Here is a 21,726-nt window from a genome sequence, read left to right as displayed (position 1 = left end):
CCATCGATCACTCACTAACTTTGATTCAGATAATTTTCGAACTTATATTTGGACTCGCATGACTGAAACCAGAGAGGATGTCCTCACTTATGACGGCTTATTAACTCTGATCAAGCAATATTTGGATCTTCATCACCCATTGGTGATGACTATTCCAAAGTTTGTACAAGCCTCCACAAAAATTCATTGGTGGGATCAACAATGCCATAATTTAGTCCAAATGAGAAGTCAGCTCTTCAAAACATCGACATGCATCTACTCCCCAAAATTATTTTGTCCTAAAGAAACATCTTGCTGTAATGAGGCGAATCTTTAACAACAAGAGGCGAGAAGCCTGGAAAACTTTCATTTCCAACCTTACGATGACGACAAATGCCAAAGCCATCTGGAAGGCTTTACGTTCTCTGACCCATAGAAATCATTCACCAGGAGCTAACATCATTGCACCACATACACTTCAAGAGTTCTATCAGCAACTCACGCCCGACACAGCATTACCTATATCTCCTCTCATATTACAACCATCGAGTAGCCAATTCAATGCTTTATTGCACCCCATATCCCTTCGAGAGTTGGATTTCAGTATTATTAACAAGAAATCAACCTCTCCGGGACCTGACAGTATAACCTACTCTATGATACATGCTTTGCCTGTCCCAGCCAAGCAGACTTTGATTGATCATTTTAACTTTATTCTGGTTACTACATTGATCCCCCATGAATGGAATGATTTTTTTCTAGTTCCGATACCAAAAACAAACAGATATCCACCGACCCCAGCTGATTACAGGGGAATTGTTTTAGGTTCTGTTTTGCGAAAAATATTCTTAAAGATTTTACTCTATCGCCTTTTATGGTGCCTCAATTTCCACAACCTCCTTCCTCGTAGCCAATATGCCTTCATTCCAGGCAGAAGCACACAGGATGCACAAAATGTGCTAATAACAGACATACTTCTAGCAAGAGCTCGAAAACATACCGTCATGGCAACTTTTCTCGATATACAGGGAGCATATGATAATGTCATACTTGATCTTCTCCTGCGTAAACTTCAAGATTTACTGCTACCCTATAATTTCCTCATCATTTTGAGTAAGCTGTTGATGGATCGACGATTATTTATCAAAACTCCCTGCCCCCCAATGCCGCTCCGGTTCTCCTCCAAGGGTTTGCCTCAAGGAGATATTATGAGTGGGATCCTTTTTGCATTATACTTACATGATCTCGAACGCTTAGTTCTAAGAACATCACGTATTATCTCATATGCTGACGATATATTGATTTATGCTAGTCATGCATATTTGGACACATGTAGGAGTATATTAACAAATACTCTACGGGAAGTTCATATATGGTTAACGGATCATGGATTGCAGCTCTCTCCTTCCAAATGTGCCACGATGGTTTTTACACATCCCCGGCAATATGACACCTCCCCTATTAATTTAGATAATATCAACATTCCGATAACCACCTCACATCGCTATTTGGGACTAATTTTGGATAATAAATTATCATGGAAATACCACTTTCAAACCTTAACCCAACAGGCACAACATTGTCTACATATTCTGCAAGCTGTAGTTAGAAGGCAATGGGGAGCGGACCCCGTTATTGCCCTTGCATTTTATAAACCTACCATCCGCTCAAGATTAGAATACGGTGCTCATCTTTTTGACATAGCTAAGAAAACACAACTTCAAAAACTAGAGCGTATTCAATTTCGAGCCCTAAGGCTGTGTTTAGGAGCCCTCAAAACCACGCCCACTAATGCTCTGTTGGTAGAAGCAGGAGAACAACCACTACACATTCGCAGATTATTTTTAGCTAAAAAATATATCCTTAAAAAGATGGCCCTGACTAACACTGGCATTCTGCCCAAACTCCAACTTTAGTATGAAATCCTACAGCGCACTAAACAGAGTAACTTCCCTCAGCCGGCTTTGATTCACGCATTCTCCCAATTGTTGCAGTATGAAGGTGATATTCTAAAGTGTATGTCCCAGCCACATTTTGCTTTTAGTTTGCATATATACTTTTATACTCCCTCCATCATATTTCCTTCGAAAAATTACAGTCATACACCCAACAACCATTTTCCACTTAAGCCGGCATCTATAAAGCGATTGCGGGTTGCTAACCCGTCACCCAGTTTGGAAATTTACACGGATGGTTCAAAAACTCTGACGGGAGTCGGAGCAGCTATATACATGCCCCTAACGAAAACCCATCAAAAGATGTCACTACCTAATAAATCATCCATTTTCACTGCAGAAATATTTGCAATAAGACAGGCTATTTTATTTTTCAAACAATCCCGACACAATAAAGGTCATATTTTTACCGACTCACTGAGCTCACTTCAGGCCATATCATCTTTAAAACCCACTACCAACTGGTACGTGTACAACGTTAAAAAACTCCTTTATGACTTAAAAAAAGCAGGACAACACATCACGTTAGTATGGATACCCGGACACTCGGGAATAACTGGCAATACCATTGTAGATCAACTGGCTAAGGATGCGGCACATGAGACAGATAATATCAGAAACATTGCCCTGCCCTACTTGGATTTATTAACCTCAATAAGGATTGATAGCACCAATACCTGGAATGAGCTTTGGCAGGAAACATCCACATATAAGGGTCAATTTTATCATCAGCTTCAACCGCAGGCAGGGAAAAAACCCTGGTATTATACTGGACACTATACTAGACGACATATTATAAATATCATACGATTACGTTTCAATCACGCCCTCACACCCCAATATAAACACAGGTTTCATCTTGAACCACATGCTAGATGTTACTGTGGTAATATAGCGAGCGACGCTAATCATATTCTTTTCAACTGCACAATTTTTCATACATCTCGGCAAAAATTTCTGCACAATTTAACACAATTACGCATTCCGTTTCCTACAAGTTTATCCTGTTTATTATATAAGCCTTCTCCGCAACTAGTTAATGTCATTAATTGCATATTGAGCTGTATGGCCACATTTGTTTTCCTTGGCAACCGTGAGAGGTGTTGTTTGAACTTCAGCAAATAGTTTGAAGTTTATTTACTGGTATATTTTGAAGAACTTTGTGCCTCCAGTCGCTACCTAATACTTACACATTACGATACGCTTAGTCGTGTGCTACGTGTTTTCAGTATTTGGTTGTGAGGATTCTTTTTTCTTGTTTAAGTGCTAGTGCCGTGTGTTATTATGGCTGCCTCCAGTGGAGGTGAAAGCCTTTTGTTAGGAGATAAGTTAGTTGTTGCGCAGGAGGAAGAAGTTCGGATGCAAGACGAATCTTCTGGAAACCTGGCAACTCAATCAATTTTGACAGACTCACAATTATCACAAAATTCTAATTCTAATGGTGTCAATGTACTGCCGCCTATGGAACGTGAACAGTATTCCCATTCACACCTTGGACCTTATATTGTGTACGTTGAATCTCTGGAAAACAAAAATTTAGGGCAACTCCATCCTATGGCCCTTGGGAGACATTTTTATGAACGTAATATTCCCGTCCAGTCTATCTCCCGTAAAGGTCGTAATCGCCTACAAATAATTTTTAATAATGCGGGCCAAGCCAACGATTTTCTGTGCCACCCTCTGCTCACATCTCTACATCTTAAGGCATACATCCCGTCATCTAATATTTTTCGTGTGGGGATTATTCGAGATGTGGATAAGAACCTTTCTGAAGACGACATTCGACTTTATCTTACTTCAACCGTACCGGTTAAAGCAGTACAACGTCTCAATCGTCGCATTGTTTCCAATGATGGAGTTGGTTATGTCCCCACTGGGTCAATTAAAATTACTTTTCGAGCCCAAAAGTTGCCTACACAAGTGTCTCTTTTCCAAGTCTACTTGCATGTTGAGCCTTTCATTTTTTCCCCTGTTCTTTGCAGAAAATGCCTCCGATATGGTCATACACATGCCCAATGTCGTGCACAGGTAGCACGCTGCGGAAAGTGCTCAATGGAGCACGCCACCGATCATTGTACATCTCAAATTGCAAAATGTGTGTATTGCAAAGGCCCACATCCAACGGGAGCAATAACTTGTCCGGAACACAAATACCAACAAGAGATAAAGAAGGTCATGAGCACGGAACATATCTCATTTCAAGATGCTAAGAACAAGACTTCCCTCCCTCATTATCATCCGTCTCAACACCCCCAGGATTTTCCTCCCCTGGTACCAGAACAAGTCTCTTCTTCCCCTGTTCAAGATTTTTCTAGAAAACGTAAATTTACACAAGTAATCCAGAAATCTGCCCCTCCGCCTTTGACTCCGGGTTATGATAGAACTGGTTATCTTGCCTTGGTACGCCCTGACCCTGGTTCTACGGGCCGGGTTCCATTTTCTTCTCCTCCGCCTGCTACAACACCATCTTCTCTTCCCACAGCATCACCTCCCTCTACTTCGGGTCCTAGTTACCCGCCCCGATCCCACGACTCTCAACTGTTAATACAAAGAAACCAAGTACATCAAGAAATCCAACAAATCTTATTCTTGCTTCTTCAGAATGTGGGAGGAGAGTCTCCCATTTCACCGGTAATTTATCAACTACGAGATCGCATCGCTCATATCCTTACCCTATATGATACGCGTTTTGCAGTGGAACGCTAGAAGTCTTTTTCATAAAAAACATGAACTTCAACTGTTAATTCAGGAAACATGTGCTAACATCATTATAATACAAGAAACGTGGTTTTATGCAAACACCCTTTTTCATCTTCCTGATTTTCGAGTCGAACGCCTTGATACTAATGGAAGTGAAGGCCTTGCCATTTTTATTCATAAGTCTATTCCATATGTCCCCTTTCTTCTGACGCATTGCATTCCAAATACTCTTGCTTTAGGTATTATCGTGCGAAATATATATTTCATCAATATGTATTGTCCTCCTGATGTTTATATCTCTACCTCTCACTGGTCCCGCTTCCTTACCCAATTTGATTCCATAGACAATGTTTTTCTCTTTGGTGATTTTAATTGTTCCCATACTGCCTGGGGTAGTTCTAAAGATACATCTAAAGGGACAAATTTTCTTACGGCAACTCAATCCCATCACTTTACCCTTTTAAATGACGGGTCCCCAACTCGACTCACCCCTCCTGGTTCACCCCCTAGTTCTGTTGATCTTTCGCTCTGCCATGACCACATGACTCCTAATACCGTGTGGCATATACTCAGTGACACTCATCTGAGTGATCATTTCCCTATTATTATTTCTTTTGGTGTTTGTAAACCACCCTTTTCCTCATCCCCACCCTCTCAGCTCAGTAATATTCGGTCTTTCCGAAATTTTGATAAACAATTGTATTGTAGTTTCCTTCACACCCATTTCCTTCAATACACGCCCAATACCTTAGACTATCCTACCCTTCTACGCATTCTCTCCTCATATGTTGAGACTTTCCATCCATTCAAATTTATCCCCTCCCTCTGCCCCCGTCCTTATCAGAAAATACATTGGTGGGACGACGAATGTCACAAGTTAATACTGCGGCGAACAGCTTTATTTAAATTGTATCGTAAGAATATGACACTAGCTAATTATTTAACATTGAAACGTCATAATGCATGTATCAAACGCATATTTAATGCAAAGAGACGCGAGTCTTGGAAGGCCTTCATCTCCTCTCTTAATCATCGCGTATCTGCAACATCCCTTTGGAACGCCATTCGCGCACTTACCCGTGTTACTTCTGTACATCCTGCGCATTCGATTATTCTGCCTAATGTCCTTCTTTCTTTTCTATATACTATAACACCTGACTTCACAATTCCGCCTCCCTTTTCTTCTTTCCGTCCCATATCCCCCCAATTTTCTGTTTTACTTCAACCCATCCAACTGTCCGAATTACAGTCCGTTTTACAAGTAGTGCGTAGTTCATCTCCTGGTCCTGATAGTATCACTTACACTATGCTCCGACTTTTACCCCATACCGGTCTTCTTGTCTTACTTTCTCTTTTTAATAATATCCTTCTCACCTTACAGGTACCGGCACAGTGGAACAACTTTCATTTAGTCCCAATTCTTAAACCTGGAAAAGATCCCTCTTCTCCTTTAAGTTATCGTGGCATTGTTTTAAGTTCCTGTGTTAGGAAACTCTTTCAAAAAATTCTACTACGGCGTCTTCTCTGGGTTATGGAGAAACATCAGATCCTTCCTAAATATCAGTATGCCTTTTTTAAAGGACGTAGCACACAAGATCCACTCAATATTTTGTTGACTGATCTCCTACTAGCTAGACATCGTAAACATAGCACTATTACTGTTTTTCTTGATATTCAAGGAGCTTATGATTCCGTTCCTTTACATCTATTATGGTCGTGCCTTGATTCGCTTGGCTTTCCCTCGGCTTTTATTTCTCTATTAGAACGCCTATATACTTCTCGCACTCTCATTCTCAAATCCCCCTTCCCCCCGTTTCCAGGAAGACACGTTTCGCATGGAGTCCCACAGGGTGATATACTAAGCGGTATCCTCTTTGCGCTTTATATGCGAGATTTAGAACGTATAATTACAAAGAACGCACGAGTTTTAGCTTACGCAGACGACTATGTTTTATACGTATCACATGATAGTGTTGATGTGTGTAGGAGAAAAATAGAATGTGTCCTTCATGAGGTTGCTCTCTGGTTACATGAACATGGTTTCTCTCTCTCGCCTTCCAAATGTGCTGCAATCCTATTTACCCATACTCGCGCACCTAACCGTTCTCCTCTCCTTCTTGATCGTCTTACTATCCCCTTTGTTAATCAGCATCCCTACCTTGGAGTCATATTAGACCACAAATTATCATGGTCTCCTTATGTGGTCTCTCTTCAACGTAAAACTGATCGTTTTATTTCTATTTTACGTACGATCACCCGTCGAAGTTGGGGCGCTGACCCCATTACAGCTATTCTCCTTTACAGAGCAACTATTCGATCCTTGCTAGATTATTGTGCTCTTTTTATCGACACCGCTTCTGCTACTACCCTTGCACGTTTAAATACAATACAATACCGCGCACTACGTGTCTGTTTAGGAGCACTTAAAACTACACCAACCAATGCCTTATTAATAGAAGCCGGTGAACAGCCTTTAAAGATTCGGCGACAGACTATAGCCGCTAAGTATGTCCTCAAACATTTTACTGTCACCCGGTCTCAGCTTATCCCCAAGCTACGACTTTTACATTCTTATTATTCTTCCAAATCTCCCCGTGGAAACCGTGTCCCTGCTTTATATACCGCATTTCGTTCTCTTATACCAAGAGAAGATGAGCTCCTCCGTTTACCCACATTGCCTTTATACTCTATCCCTTATGACAGTCAGTCCTTTTGTCCTCAAGTAATTATATCTTCTTCTGAATCATTTTCTTGTCTAACACATTCTACTCCTCTTTCCCCTCTTGCAACTAAACGTATTCGACTTTCCCTCTACATAAGGGAAGTAAGCATTTTTACTGACGGATCAAAATCAGCACACGGCGTTGGAGCAGCCTTTTATATCCCCCAACCATATACTCTCTCTGAGTTTTCCCTCCCTTCTGCCTTTTCTGTTTTTACCGCCGAATTGTTTGCTATTCGACAAGCCCTCATTACCATCAGGTCACATGCTTATGATAAGGTTACGATTTTCACGGATGCACAAAATGTTCTGCATGCCTTATGCTCGCCTCTCTCTTCCCCTAATTGGTACTTATATAGCGTTAAGTATCTCTTATATATCCTTACTCGTTCTGGTGTTTATATAACTCTAGTTTGGGTTCCCAGTCACTCTGGTATCATGGGGAATGAGACTGCTGATCAGACAGCTAAACGAGCATCACAACAATCCCCCTCTCTATTTCTTGCGATCCCCCCTTCTGATCTCATTCATGAAGTGCGGGATATAGCATATCAACATTGGCAGTCCGATTGGAATGAAACGTCACGAGAAAAGGGATGTTTTTATCATCAATTACAACCTGTTATTCCTCTTAAACCGTGGTTTTATTATGGTACGTACTCTCGACGCCATATCACATCTATTATACGTCTACGTTTTAATCATGCCCTTACTCCCCAATATAAAAATCGTTTTCATCTTCCTCCCCCAACTTCCTGTGCTTGTGGCTTGTCTGATACTGACAGTAATCATCTTCTGTTACAATGTCCTGCTTTTGATGTTCCCCGCCAGCGCTTCCTATCCTCTTTGCTTAACATGGGCATCCCCTTCCCCACAAGTATTTCGTGTTTATTATCCTCTCTAACTCCTAATCTTGTGAACAGCATAAATCAGTTTCTTGATGAAGCACATATTATATTATAATCCTCTGACAGTCTCTTTATGCTCTCTCTTCCATTGCAAAATGTTTATCATAATTTTGGTAGGATATAAATCTCTTTACCCTCTGTCTATATGTTATCATCGTTTTCTTGTGTGACTCCTATAGAATGTTTTTTTTTTCCTTTTTTTCTATCAATTACTTTTTAAAGTACAATACGAGTGATACATGTGTCAGTGTTAAGTAATTAATGTTTTCGTGACTGGACGATAACACATGAGTCCAACCACACCTTTCAAGAAGAAGAAGAAGAAGAAGAAGAATGTCATTAATCGCTTTCTTGATCAAAGCAAGATCCACGTGTAGTCCGTAGTACCAACATGACTAGGAGGTAAACATCGTGCAGATTAAATCAGTATTACTGTTTCGGCGCATTTCTCCGGCTCGATATATAATTCCATTTTCGTATTTATTGCAGCCAAGGTAACGTGTGATAAAATTACTTAAATTCATGCTTTTTTACGAATCCCAATAAATTACCCGGTAGATTGCTAACTTTGTGTCCTTGTGTGTGTGTTTTTGCTCCTCTACCCTACTCTTTGTATCCCTTCCTCATTAACCGTTCCTAACCTTTCTATGTAGGCCCGGTTTTTGTGTGTGAAAGTAGAAAAGACGTCGAGACGGGTCACTCTGACGTGAAGACTAGAACCTTGTGTCCCTGTTTTATGTGTACTCCTTTACGACTATCTCAGATAATCCCCACTCTGCGTAATGATACAATTATTGGGTTGGCATCCCGATAGGAAGAAAGAAGAAGAAGTTAATCAATGAGCAAATGCTCCCAATATTTCGCAATTCCTGCGTATCTTGCATAGCTGACTATATAGTTTCAATTAGTGGTAACCATAAAGACTCAATTACATGTTTTCATTTTTTGTTGCTACCTTAATGGGCATAAATGTAACACAAGAAGCCCAATATATATCACGAAGAAGAAGAATTCACCACCATCTAGCACCACGCGTGACGTCACGCAAAGCCGAACATAGCCGACTCCGCTCCGACAAGAAACAGTATCTACTCCAGCACCCGGTAGAAGCCAGAGGTTGTGCGCGCAATGGGACTCGCATTAATGTCATAATTTAAGAAAGTACTGACATATACACTTTCACTATCGTGCGCATTTTATAAATGATGACATGAGATCATCCCCAGTAGAAATAATTATAGAAAATTGTTGAAAATCACTGGAAGTACACTGACTGACAGAGCAAATGCAACACCAAGAAGGAGTGGTCAGAACTTTATGCCAATTGCAGGGTAGACTGACGTCACTGAGGTATGCTCATGATGTGAAATGCGCCGCTGTGCTGCGCACGTAGCGAACGATAAATGGGACACGGCGTTGGCGAATGGCCCACTTCGTACCGTGATTTCTCAGCCGACAGTCATTGTAGAACGTGTTGTCGTGTGCCACAGGACACGTGTATAGCTAAGAATGCCAGGCCGCCGTCAACGGAGGCATTTCCAGCAGACAGACGACTTTACGAGGGGTATGGTGATCGGGCTGAGAAGGGCAGGTTGGTCGCTTCGTCAAATCGCAGCCGATACCCATAGGGATGTGTCCACGGTGCAGCGCCTGTGGCTAAGATGGTTGGCGCAGGGACATGTGGCACGTGCGAGGGGTCCAGGCGCAGCCCGAGTGACGTCAGCACGCGAGGATCGGCGCATCCGCCGCCAAGCGGTAGCAGCCGCGCACGCCACGTCAACCGCCATTCTTCAGCATGTGCAAGACACCCTGGCTGTTCCAATATCGACCAGAACAATTTCCCGTCGATTGGTTGAAGGAGGCCTGCACTCCCGGCGGCCGCTCAGAAGACTACCATTGACTCCACAGCATAGACGTGCACGCCTGGCATGGTGCCGGGCTAGAGCGACTTGGATGAGGGAATGGCGGAACGTCGTGTTCTCCGATGAGTCACGCTTCTGTTCTGTCAGTGATAGTCACCGCAGACGAGTGTGGCGTCGGCGTGGAGAAAGGTCAAATCCGGCAGTAACTGTGGAGCGCCCTACCGCTAGACAACGCGGCATCATGGTTTGGGGCGCTATTGCGTATGATTCCACGTCACCTCTAGTGCGTACTCAAGGCACGTTAAATGCCCACCGCTACGTGCAGCACGTGCTGCGGCCGGTGGCACTCCCGTACCTTCAGGGGCTGCCCAATGCTCTGTTTCAGCAGGATAATGCCCGCCCACACACTGCTCGCATCTCCCAACAGGCTCTACGAGGTGTACAGATGCTTCCGTGGCCAGCGTACTCTCCGGATCTCTCACCAATCGAACACGTGTGGGATCTCATTGGACGCCGTTTGCAAACTCTGCCCCAGCCTCGTATGGACGACCAATTGTGGCAAATGGTTGACAGAGAATGGAGAACCCTCCCTCAGGACACCATCCGCACTCTTATTGACTCTGTACCTCGACGTGTTTCTGCGTGCATCGCCGCTCGCGGTGGTCCTACATCCTACTGAGTCGATGCCGTGCGCATTGTGTAACCTGCATATCGGTTTGAAATAAACATCAATTATTCGTCCGTGCCTTCTCTGTTTTTTCCCCAACTTTCATCCCTTTCGAACCACTCCTCCTTGGTGTTGCATTTGCTCTGTCAGTCAGTGTATATTTTAAAATTCGAAGTTTTTTCTTCAGAAATATAAATATACCGTAAAGTACGCCTACACAATAAATTTGATACTACTGTAAATATCACTTTGTCAGAAACATAATGCTGAACTTCAGCGGGATAGGAATATGCCATAAAATAATTTTATTCAGAACTGTTCTGTTAGTGTTGTGTCTTCAGGCTGAATCCTTGGAAAACTCCCTGTAAATAAAGAATATTCATTCATTTCATGACAGCAAACGATATGTTTAAAATTCTGTGTAACTTTATTATTAAAGTAAAACGAATGTTCGGTTAGATATCAGTTCTCAGTAAATAATAAAATTGTACAAAGAAAATATACACAGCTTTTATTAGTGAATAGCTAGTTATCTCCCTAGAAACTATGTCTTTAGTTAATCTCGTTTTCAACCCAAACCTCGTAATTATCTCTATTTCTGTTTACACCTCCATGGCAGTAAGAAGGTGGTGGTGATTATTGCTTTAAGAGAAAATACAACTGGGCAACCATCAACGCCTAACAAACTGATTACAGGAAGAGGTCCGACACTTCAACAAGTGAAGGAATCGGCCAAAGAAAGACAAAGGTCACAAAGGGCGTGGAAATGAAAGACTCCGTAGCATTCGCAGATATACCGCCGGGGTCAGAAATGAACAAGAGTTGATCAAGAGAGGTTCGACAGGACTGATGAAAGTGTGGAGTCTGGCACAACTAAGTGGAAGCAATGCCAGGACTCAACTAAGGGCCTCATGGTAGCCAACCCACTCTCCCAAGCTGAAAGCCCCAGTGACCCATTTTAGCCGCCTCTTGCGACAAGCAGGGGATACAGACCACGCACTCTCAAAGCCTCCATGAAAGCCGTTATATATTACCAACAATAAGCCTATACAGTACTTCAGTGAAACTTTAATATTAAAGATTTCTAGATTGGATAGGCCTACTAATTTTGAATTTGGCCGACGACCTAGCTGTTAGGCCCCTTTAAACAAACAAACAAACAAACAAACAAACAAACAAACAAACAAACAAACAAACATTTCTGAATTTTTAAAAATAATGTGCACAACTATAACAGATGCAATAGGAAAGCAATAGTGACATGGAATTTTTCTATTCTTCTTCCGTTTTTCCCACATCCTTGTGAAGTCGGGTGCCAACTGTGCAGCACATGTGGACTTGAGCCTGCTTTAGGGCCGGATGCCCTTCCTAACGCCAAATATATGTGGAGGGATATATTAAATATTACGAGTACCGAGTTAGTTGGCCATGCGGTTAGGGTCACGCAGCTGTTAGCTTGCATGCGGCAGATGGTGGGTTTGAATCCCACTGTCGGCAGCCCTGAACATGCGTTAATGAGACTTTAAATCACTAGCAAAAAAATCCACCCAGTCCCCTAATTAAGTTAACTAGACGCAGTTAAAAAGCAACCCGGCCGGGAATCGAACCTATGACGTTCTGAAATGGAGGTCTTGACGCTGGCCATTAAAGCTACGGATCTAATAGCAGCGTAGAATAATATGTGTTAAATAAACATTTGTATGTGTTATAGCTATGCGCATTATTTTTAAAAATTCCGAATTATATATCCAATATAGAAATCTTTAATATAAAATTTACACTGAAGTACCGTGCTGTATAGGCTTATTGTTGGTACGTATAACGTTTTCATGGAGCACTATGAGGTTTTCTTACAACTTGCCTTACGTTGCACCGACACAGATAGGTCTTATGGCGACAATGGGATAGGAAAGGCCTAGGAATGGGAAGAAAGCGGCCGTGGCCTTAATTGAGGTACAGCCCCAGCATTCGCCTGATATGAAAATGGAAAACCACGGAAAACCATCGTCAGGGGTGCCGACAGTGGGGCTCGAACCCACTATCTCCCGAATGCAAGCTCACAGCTGCGCGCCCGTAACCGCACGACCAACTCGCCCGGTACCCTCTGAGGTTGCAGGGTCTGTAGAATGTAATATTCACGGTATCCCCTGCTTGTAAGAGGTGGGTAAGAAGGGTCCCTGGGGCTTTCAGCTTGGGAGCGTGGTTGGTGACCACGAGTCCCATGGCTGAGTCCTGGCATTGCTTCCACTTAGTTGTGCCAGACTCCACACTTTCATCAGTCCTATCGAACCTCTCTTGATCAACTCTTGTTCATTTCCGACCCCGGCGGTATATCTGCGAATGCTACGGAGTCTTTCATTTCCACGCCCTTTGTGACCCTTGTCTTTCTTTGGCCGATTCCTTCACTTGTTGAAGTGTCGGACCTCTTCCTGTAATGAGTTTCTTAGGCGTTGATGGTTGCCCAGTTGTATTTTCTCTTAAAGCAATAATCACCACCACCTTCTTACTGCCATGGAGGTGTAAACAGAAATAGAGATAATTACGAGGTTTCGGTTGAAACGGAGATTAACTAAAGACATCATTTCTAGGGAGATAACTAGCTATTCACAAATAATAGCTGTATATTTTATTGTACAGTTTTATTATTTATTGAGAACTGGTATCTAAACGAATCTTCGTTTTACATCAATAATAAAGTTACACATACCGGGCGAGTTGGCCGTGCGGTTAGGGGCGCGTGGCTGTGAGCTTGCATCCGGGAGATAGTGGGTTCGAATCCCACTGTCGGCAGCCCTGAAAATGGTTTTCCGTGGTTTCCCATTTTCACACCAGGCAAATGCTGGGGCTGTACCTTAATTAAGGCCACGGCCGCTTCCTTCCAACTCCTAGGCCTCTCCTATCTCATCGTCGCCATAAGACCTATCTGTGTCGGTGCGACGTAAACCAACTAGCGAAAAAAAAAGTTACACTGTATTTTAAACATATCGTTTGCTGTCATGAAAATATTCCTTTTGTAACTGTGAAAAACTATTCTTTATTTACAGAGAGTTTTCCAAGGATTCTGACTGAAGACACAAAACTAACAGAACAGTTCTGAATAAAATTATTTTATGATATATTCCTATCCCGCTGAAGTTCAGCATCATCTTTCTGACAAAGTGATGTTTAATATCAAATTTATTGTGTACTTTGTATTTATATTTCTGAAAAGATAAAGAACTTCGAATTTTAAAATATACTTCAATTTACTTTTAATAATGACTACTGGGGATGATCTCATGTCATCATGCGTACTACAGTGAAAGTGTATATTTTAGAATTTTCTGAAATTATTACATTAATGCGAGTCCCAGTTCGCGCGCAGCCGCTGGCCCCTGTCGGGTGCTACAGTAAAAGAGACTGTTCCTGGTCGGAGCGGAGTCGGCTATGTTCGGCTTTGCGTGACGTCACGTGTGGTGCTAGATGGCGGTGAATCTTAGGCCTCCCAGCCGACTCCGCTCCGACCCCAAAGAAGTATCTTACTCCAGCACGCAATAGAGGCAAGGGGTTGCGCGCGCATTGGGACACGCATTAATACCATAATTTAAGAAAATACTGAAATATACACTTTCACTGTAGTACGCATTTTATAAATGATGACATGAGATCATCCCCAGTAGTAATAATTATTGAAAACATTGTTGAAAATAACTGGAAGTATATTTTAAAATTCGAAGTTTTTCAGAAATACAAAGTACGCCTGCACAATAAATTTTATATTAAATATCACTTTGTCAGAAACATAATGCTGAACTTCAGCGGGATAGGAATATACCATAAAATAATTTTATTCAGGACTGTTCTGTTAGATTTGTGTCTTCAGACAGAATCCATGGAAAACTCTTTGTAAATAAAGAATATTTATTCACTGTTACAAAAAGAATATTTTCATGAGAGCAAACGAAATGTTTAAAATTCAGTGTAACTTTATTATTAAAGTAAAACGAAGATTTGGTTAGTTCTCAGTAAATAATACAATTGTTTAAAGAAAATATACATAGTTTTTATTCGTGAATAGCTAGTTATCTCCCTAGAAATTATGTCTTTAGTTAATCTCCGTTTCAATCCAAACCTCGTAATTATCTCTATTTCTGTTTATATCTCCATGGCAGTGAGAAGGTGGTAGTGATTATTGCTTTAAGAGAAAATACAACTGGGCAACCATCAACGCTTAACACTGATCACAGGAAGAGGTCCGACACTTCGACAAATGAAGGTATCGGCCAAGGAAAGACAAGGGTCACAAAGGATATGAAAATGAAAGACCCCGTAGCATTCGCAGATCTAATACCATGCTAGTTGCTTTACGTCGCGCCGACACAGATAGGTCTTATGGCGTCGATGTGACAGGGAAGAGCTAGGGGTGGGAAGGAAGCAGCCGTGGCCTTAATTAAGGTACAGCCCCAGCATTTGCCTGGTGTGAAAATGGGAAACCATTTAATACCGCCGGGCTTGTTAATGAACAAGAGTTGACCAAGAGAGATTGGACAGGACTGATGAAAGTGGCACTACTAGGTGGAAGCAATGCCAGGATTCAGCTAAGGGCCTCGTGGTCGCCAACCCACGCTCCCAAGCTGAAAGTCCCTGGGACTTCTTTTAGCCGCCTCTTACGGTAAGCAGGGGATACCGTGGATATTATATTCTACAGACCCCGCAACCTCAGAGGGCTCCATGAAAGGCCTTATATCCCCTGTTGTATGTCCTCCGCTCTCTTCGCTCAGCGCCAGCCAGCCGCACGCACGCAAGCGTGGATTATTCGAGACTCGACGCGCAGTTTTCAGTGCGCGTGTCTGTTACGTCGTGTGCAGTATATAAGGAGCTCCCTGTCTGTCACTAATGCATCTCCTCTCCATACTCGAGATCAACTAATACACCTGTATTTTTTCGGCTGGGGTGCCCTCAACTCTAAATCGCAACTCAGTCGGCCCACACAAGCATAAATAGGCAGACGCCTAGTTGGCTGTCGCCTCCCCATAACAACATGTATTATTCCTGCCTTATCACAGGTGTAGACACCAACCTCTCAGAACATGTCATCCGGACCCAGCTACGAAAAGCCGGCTTCCGAGTCCACGATGTCCGCAGACTCATGGACCGTACAACTTCTCAACCTTCTACGCAAGTCTTGGCCTACCTACGGAACGACATCGATGTAGCAGTCCTGGAAGTCGACGGAGCGAAAATCAACAACAGGCTATATGCAGTGGTACCAACCCCAGATTATATTCTTCAGCAAATGGATGACAACTCCAACACTCTCCCCACTGTTATTGAAAATCAACCCACAATTCAGGAACCACCACCACCCCCTCCGCCATATCGTCCATCTCAATAACTACTACCACTACTACCATCACTACCTCGGCCATCACTCCTACCTACACATCTATCATCACCACCACTACTACGCACCCTTCTCCCATAATGTCAATACCCATCACCCCACTTAGCTCCCCACAACCCAGTACCCAGCAACCCCCTGTCAACCGAGTAGACGCAACCCGCACAGCTCAGCCAGCCACTCAAGAAGAAGCAACCGTCAACCGAGTAGACGCAACCCGCACAGCTCAGCCAGCCACTCAAGAAGAAGCAAGTGCCACAACACCAGAACCTCAGCAACCACCAGCGCCGAGTTGTGTCATACGGGGTATAGACCCAGCCATCACCACAAGTGACATCCTCGAACAACTCAAAACAGCAGGCATCTCAGCCCTCAGAGCATACCGAATCTACAACAGGAACGGCCCAACATTCATGGTTCGCATTCAAGTCCCCTCTGAAGAAGATGCACATCACCTCATCACCACCGGCGTCCGAATCCACTCTCAGCACCACCGAGTAGAGCAATCCCGCTCCCCACCCCCAACCACGCGTACACCTAACAACAACAACTCCCACCGTCGCCCCCGCCCACCTCCAACACCTCCGCCAGGCATCCACCCACCTATTCCTCAAACCAATTACCTCATACCACCCCTCCCAATACTAGACCTTCTCCGACTACTAGCTACCTCTATCACAAACATCACAACAACCCTCCACTTCCTAAGATCCCAACTGTACCTTAGCACCCCGTCCAACTCGCAACTATACCATCACTATATGTAAAACCGTATTGTAAACTCTATATGTACTTGTGAAACTAAATCTTATACTGTAAACCGCAATGTAAACCTAATATGTATAATTGTAACTCAATGTATCTCAAGAAAACTCAATAAAAAGCACAAGAGCAGGTCCTGCACCCTTAGCCAAGAGGCCAAACACACCCACTTCACCAAATCCAAAGCTCCTTCCTTTTAACATCAAACCACTCCAAATCCCCGAACCCCGCCAAATCTCCTGGCCAGAGAGAAGGCGTAACCTTCTAGGTGGCCCGCCCCTTCCCTTCGGGAAGGGGAATGAAAACTTCCCCCTTGGTCCTTGTCACTCATGAGGATTCTCCCCAGTGTCCTGCTCCAGAATACACTGAACGTCGAACACGGAGGCTACTCCTCTTAAAAATGTGTCTCGACCAGGTGGACGGAATTCTGGTAGTATGAGGTTTCACCTCAGGTCACTACTCCACTTTCCCGTTCCTTCATCCATGTCGAGCCCCGATGTTGTATGTCACACATCCCCAAGCTCACTCAAGCTCCGACACACACATTAGATTCTCTAATTGTGAACATAGCTTTCATTTAGTACAAGCTTATGAACTCAGACACTTCAAGTTAGAAGGAACTATCTTAGCTACTCTATGCTAGTGCAAATGATAGTTTTCAACTATCACGAACTATATCTTTCCCAAGAACTATCTTTTCAAGATAGCAGTGAGTGTAAATATATTCAGAGTGTACATAGTGTATAGAAACAGAAACTCTCTCAAGATTAATCATCTACTTTGCTTCAAGACAATTTTATGTTTTATACCTGTACATACTGTAGAATTCTGTGTGAAGCAAATAAATAAGTTGTGTTCTTGTAAACCTTATCTTGTTTACAACACAACTCATTGGCGACGAGTTAAAAAACTACGTGCCATCTGCCACCAACACATTGGCGACGAAGTCAAACAGTGGTCAGTGTGTCGCCCACTCATTCGAAACGAGGTACAAAAGTGAGTACATTCTGTCGTCAACTCATTCGCGACAGGGCAACAAACTCTTACAGGATATCGTCCACTCATTGGCACAGTGACACTATACTCCGTAACTATCACCACTCCACATTGGAACCTGTATGGCCTCTACCAGCAGTTAGCCTTTTCTACAGTGCAACTATTAGCCTCCTTCGAACTACGGACAGTCAGCCGACATTCCAAGGCTCTCTCTCGCTCGCAGCACCTGGCTTGCTCTCTCACACACTCCCAGCTGTTCCGGTGAAGGTCTCGCCTACAGCCAGCTCAGTACACGCTGCTAGACAAGTTCTTTTCTCTCACGCATCTCAACATGGCTACAGCCGAGCAGCTAGCTGCCGTATTGCAAGCTCTACAGCAGCAACAACAGCAATTCATGCAGCAACAACAAGCGGCATTGCTCACAGCTATGCAAACTCTTTCTGTTTCTACACAGCCCTCAGCAATTCCTCCGTTCTCTGCTTTTGATCCGGCTAAGGAAGAATGGTCAGTCTATTTCGCCCGCCTACAGCAACATTTCATATGCCATTCCGTCACGGATTACAAGCGCTAACGTGCACTATTTCTCAGTTCGGTTGGCAATGCTACGTGCGAATTACTACAAAAATTAAGTCCAGAGGAGCAACTCTCTGAAGTGCCATTCGCACAGCTCTTGGCCCGTATCACTGAACACTATGCTAAAGCCCCGCACTAGTGGCCGCTCGCTACAAATTTTTTCAGAGCAGGAAGCAACTGCATCAGACTCATGCTGAATGGATAGCGGAATTGCGAGGTCTAGCTAAACCCTGCCAGTTTATATGTTATAAGGACGGTTGTGGTACGCCCTATACCGATTCCCTCATTCGGGATATGGTCATTCTGCATACTCCTGAGGACAAAGTTCGTTTTGACGCTGTCAAGAAGAGTAACCCTTCTTTAGAAGACGTCCAGCGTATTGCTACGATATACGAACTTACTACCAAGACTGCGGCAGAAATAGCTTCTAAACACGAAGTCGCTCAAGTCTCTACTCCAGCCCGCCAGTCCTCTGCTTCCTTGAACCGCGCAGCCAAGTCGCTCTCTGCCAAGCATTCTCGCCCGGTTCCCTCTCGTTCTTCTCCCAGGAAGCCCACTTCTAAGAGCAAGTCGCAACTCCTGCCTTCCTGCAGAGGATGTTTCAAACATCATGAACGTCGTGCCTGTCGTTTTTTCAAAGCCACTTGTGAACGATGTAATAAAGTAGGACACATCAAGACTGTATGTCAGAGTTCGCTCCGCCCTGCTAAGACTCCTGCAGCGCGCCCGAAGCATATACAGCCCCGACAGGACATGGAAGTTGATCAGATAAATCTTATTCTTCCCATCAAGAATTCTCACAAGATCATCGTTCCTCTAGCATTCTCTGATCGCTCTGTCGATTTTCAGTTAGACACTGGATCACCTGTCTCTATCATTAACCTGGCTACATATCACGACTTAGGTTCACCTTCATGCTCTGCAGCTGACATCCAGCTGGTTACATTTAACAAACGGAAGATTGACATTAAAGGCCAAATCACGCTTCCAGCCAGTTATAAAGGAGTTCGGAAGGTCATTCCACTACTCGTAGTCAACAACTACACCGCATCGAACATTATGGGCATGGATCTCTTTAATTTATTCGGCTTCCAGATTCATGACAACATCAACGTAGTATCTACGTTGCAACCTACGTCTGATATTACGGCTCTCCTCGAGCAGTTTCCTGAAGTCTTCGATTCTACGCTCGGAACCGCCAAAAACTATACAGCTCACATACAGCTGAAATCAGGAGCTAAGCCGCGTTTTTTCAAAGCACGTCCAGTACCCCTGGCACTTCAAGACCAGGTCACTAAGGAGTTAGAAAGATGGGTAGAAGCTGGAATAGTGGTACCAGTCAATTCCAGTCAATGGGCCACTCCACTAGTTGTAATCAAGAAACCTGATGGCAATGTACGACTTTGTGGTGATTTCCGATCTACGATCAACGCACAAATCGACACAGATATATTTCCAATTCCCCGTCCAGAGGACTTAGTCCGTCGGCTAGCTGGTGGACAATTCTTCTCTAGAGTGGATCTTAAAGAAGCCTATCTACAGCTACTTTTAGACGAAGAATCCAAGCAATTTCTCACACACAACACTCCTATCGGCCTGCTCCAGCTCCAGCGTCTCCCGTTCGGCGTCTCTTCCTCAGCTGCTATTTTTCAGCGCTATTTAGCTCAACTTACCGCCTCCATTCTCGGTTGTGCTAACTACCTTGATGATATCATTGTGACCGGCGCAGATCATCAAGATCATCTCCATAATCCGCGCCTCCTTCTCACGAAGTTGAAAGACAATGGCCTACGAGCGAATCTCGCTAAATGCACTTTCTTTCAGCCGCAAGTTTACTACCTGGGACACATCCTCGATAAAAACGGCATTCAACCTAGTGAACGGAATGTCTCGTCGATTGTAAACATGCCTGTACCACAGAACATCAAGCAGCTCCAATCCTTCCTAGGCAAAGCGAACTACTATAACAAGTTCATTCCCCGCTTCGCTTCAGTTGCAGCTCCATTAAACGCCTTACGCAAAAAAGGTGTTAAATTTCAGTGGTCTCCGCAATGCCAACAGGCCTGGCAAACGATCAACAAAGCCCTTGTTCAAGCTGTTAAACTCACTCATTTTCAGCCTGGCCAGCTCATCACGCTAGCTACTGACGCATCAGATTACGGCGTCGGCGCCGTTCTCTCCCAGAAGGATCGTCACGGACAAGAACGCCCCATCGCCTTTGCTTCGAAGACACTTAATGAGCATCAACGTCGGTACTCCCAGATAGAAAGAGAAGCTTTAGCAATCATCTTCGGTATTCGCCGTTTCAATGAATATCTCTATGGCAACCATTTCCTGATCATTACTGATCACAAGCCTCTAGTACACTTATTCCATCCTGGTAATAAGATCCCTGAGCATTCCCTCAGAAAGCTTCAAAGATGGTCCATGTTACTTTCTGATTATTCCTATCAGATCGCCTATCGTGCCACATCCCAGCATTGTAATGCTGATGCTCTCTCTCGCTTACCAGTCGGTCCTGATACCGCCTTCGATTCTCAAGAATCCGAATGTCTTCAGGCGAATGTCTTCAGTTAGACACAGAACTCGAATACACCGTGTCCACCTTTCCTATTGACGCTACCTGCATTGCTAAAGCTACGGATAAGGACAGTACACTTGCTACGGTACGTACTTACATCCGCAATGGTTGGCCCCTTCAGAACTAACTTCCTGTCCACCTTGCGCCTTATCATCGTATTCAGCATCGTCTTACGACTCGTGCCGGAGTTATACTCCTCGAAACCGGCACCACCTTCCGAGTGGTTACCCCACCTAGGCTGCAGACACAAGTTCTCGACTTGTTACACCAAAGTCATTGGGGTATATCCCGCACTAAGCAACTGGCACGTCAGCACTGCTACTGGCCTGGTATTGATGCCGCCATCTAAAAGCTCATCCGCCATTGTGAACAATGTCAAATTAATCAGAACGCCCCGTGTTCTGATCTAGCTTCATGGCCTCCTGCTACTTCTCCCATGGGAACGAGTTCACATCGATTTCGCAGGTCCTTTCCTCAATTCCATGTGGCTCATCGTCATCGATTCTCTATCGAACTTTCCCTATGTAGTGGATATGCATTCGACTACTACTACAGAAGCTACCATTCGTGCTCTTCAGAAAATATTTACAACTGAAGGCTTACCTCAAGTCCTAATTTCTGACAATGGACCGCAATTTACA

This window comes from Anabrus simplex, chromosome 9 (assembly GCF_040414725.1).
Source record: "Anabrus simplex isolate iqAnaSimp1 chromosome 9, ASM4041472v1, whole genome shotgun sequence".
Lineage (NCBI taxonomy): Eukaryota > Metazoa > Arthropoda > Insecta > Orthoptera > Tettigoniidae > Anabrus > Anabrus simplex.
This window is presented reverse-complemented; position numbering follows the sequence as displayed.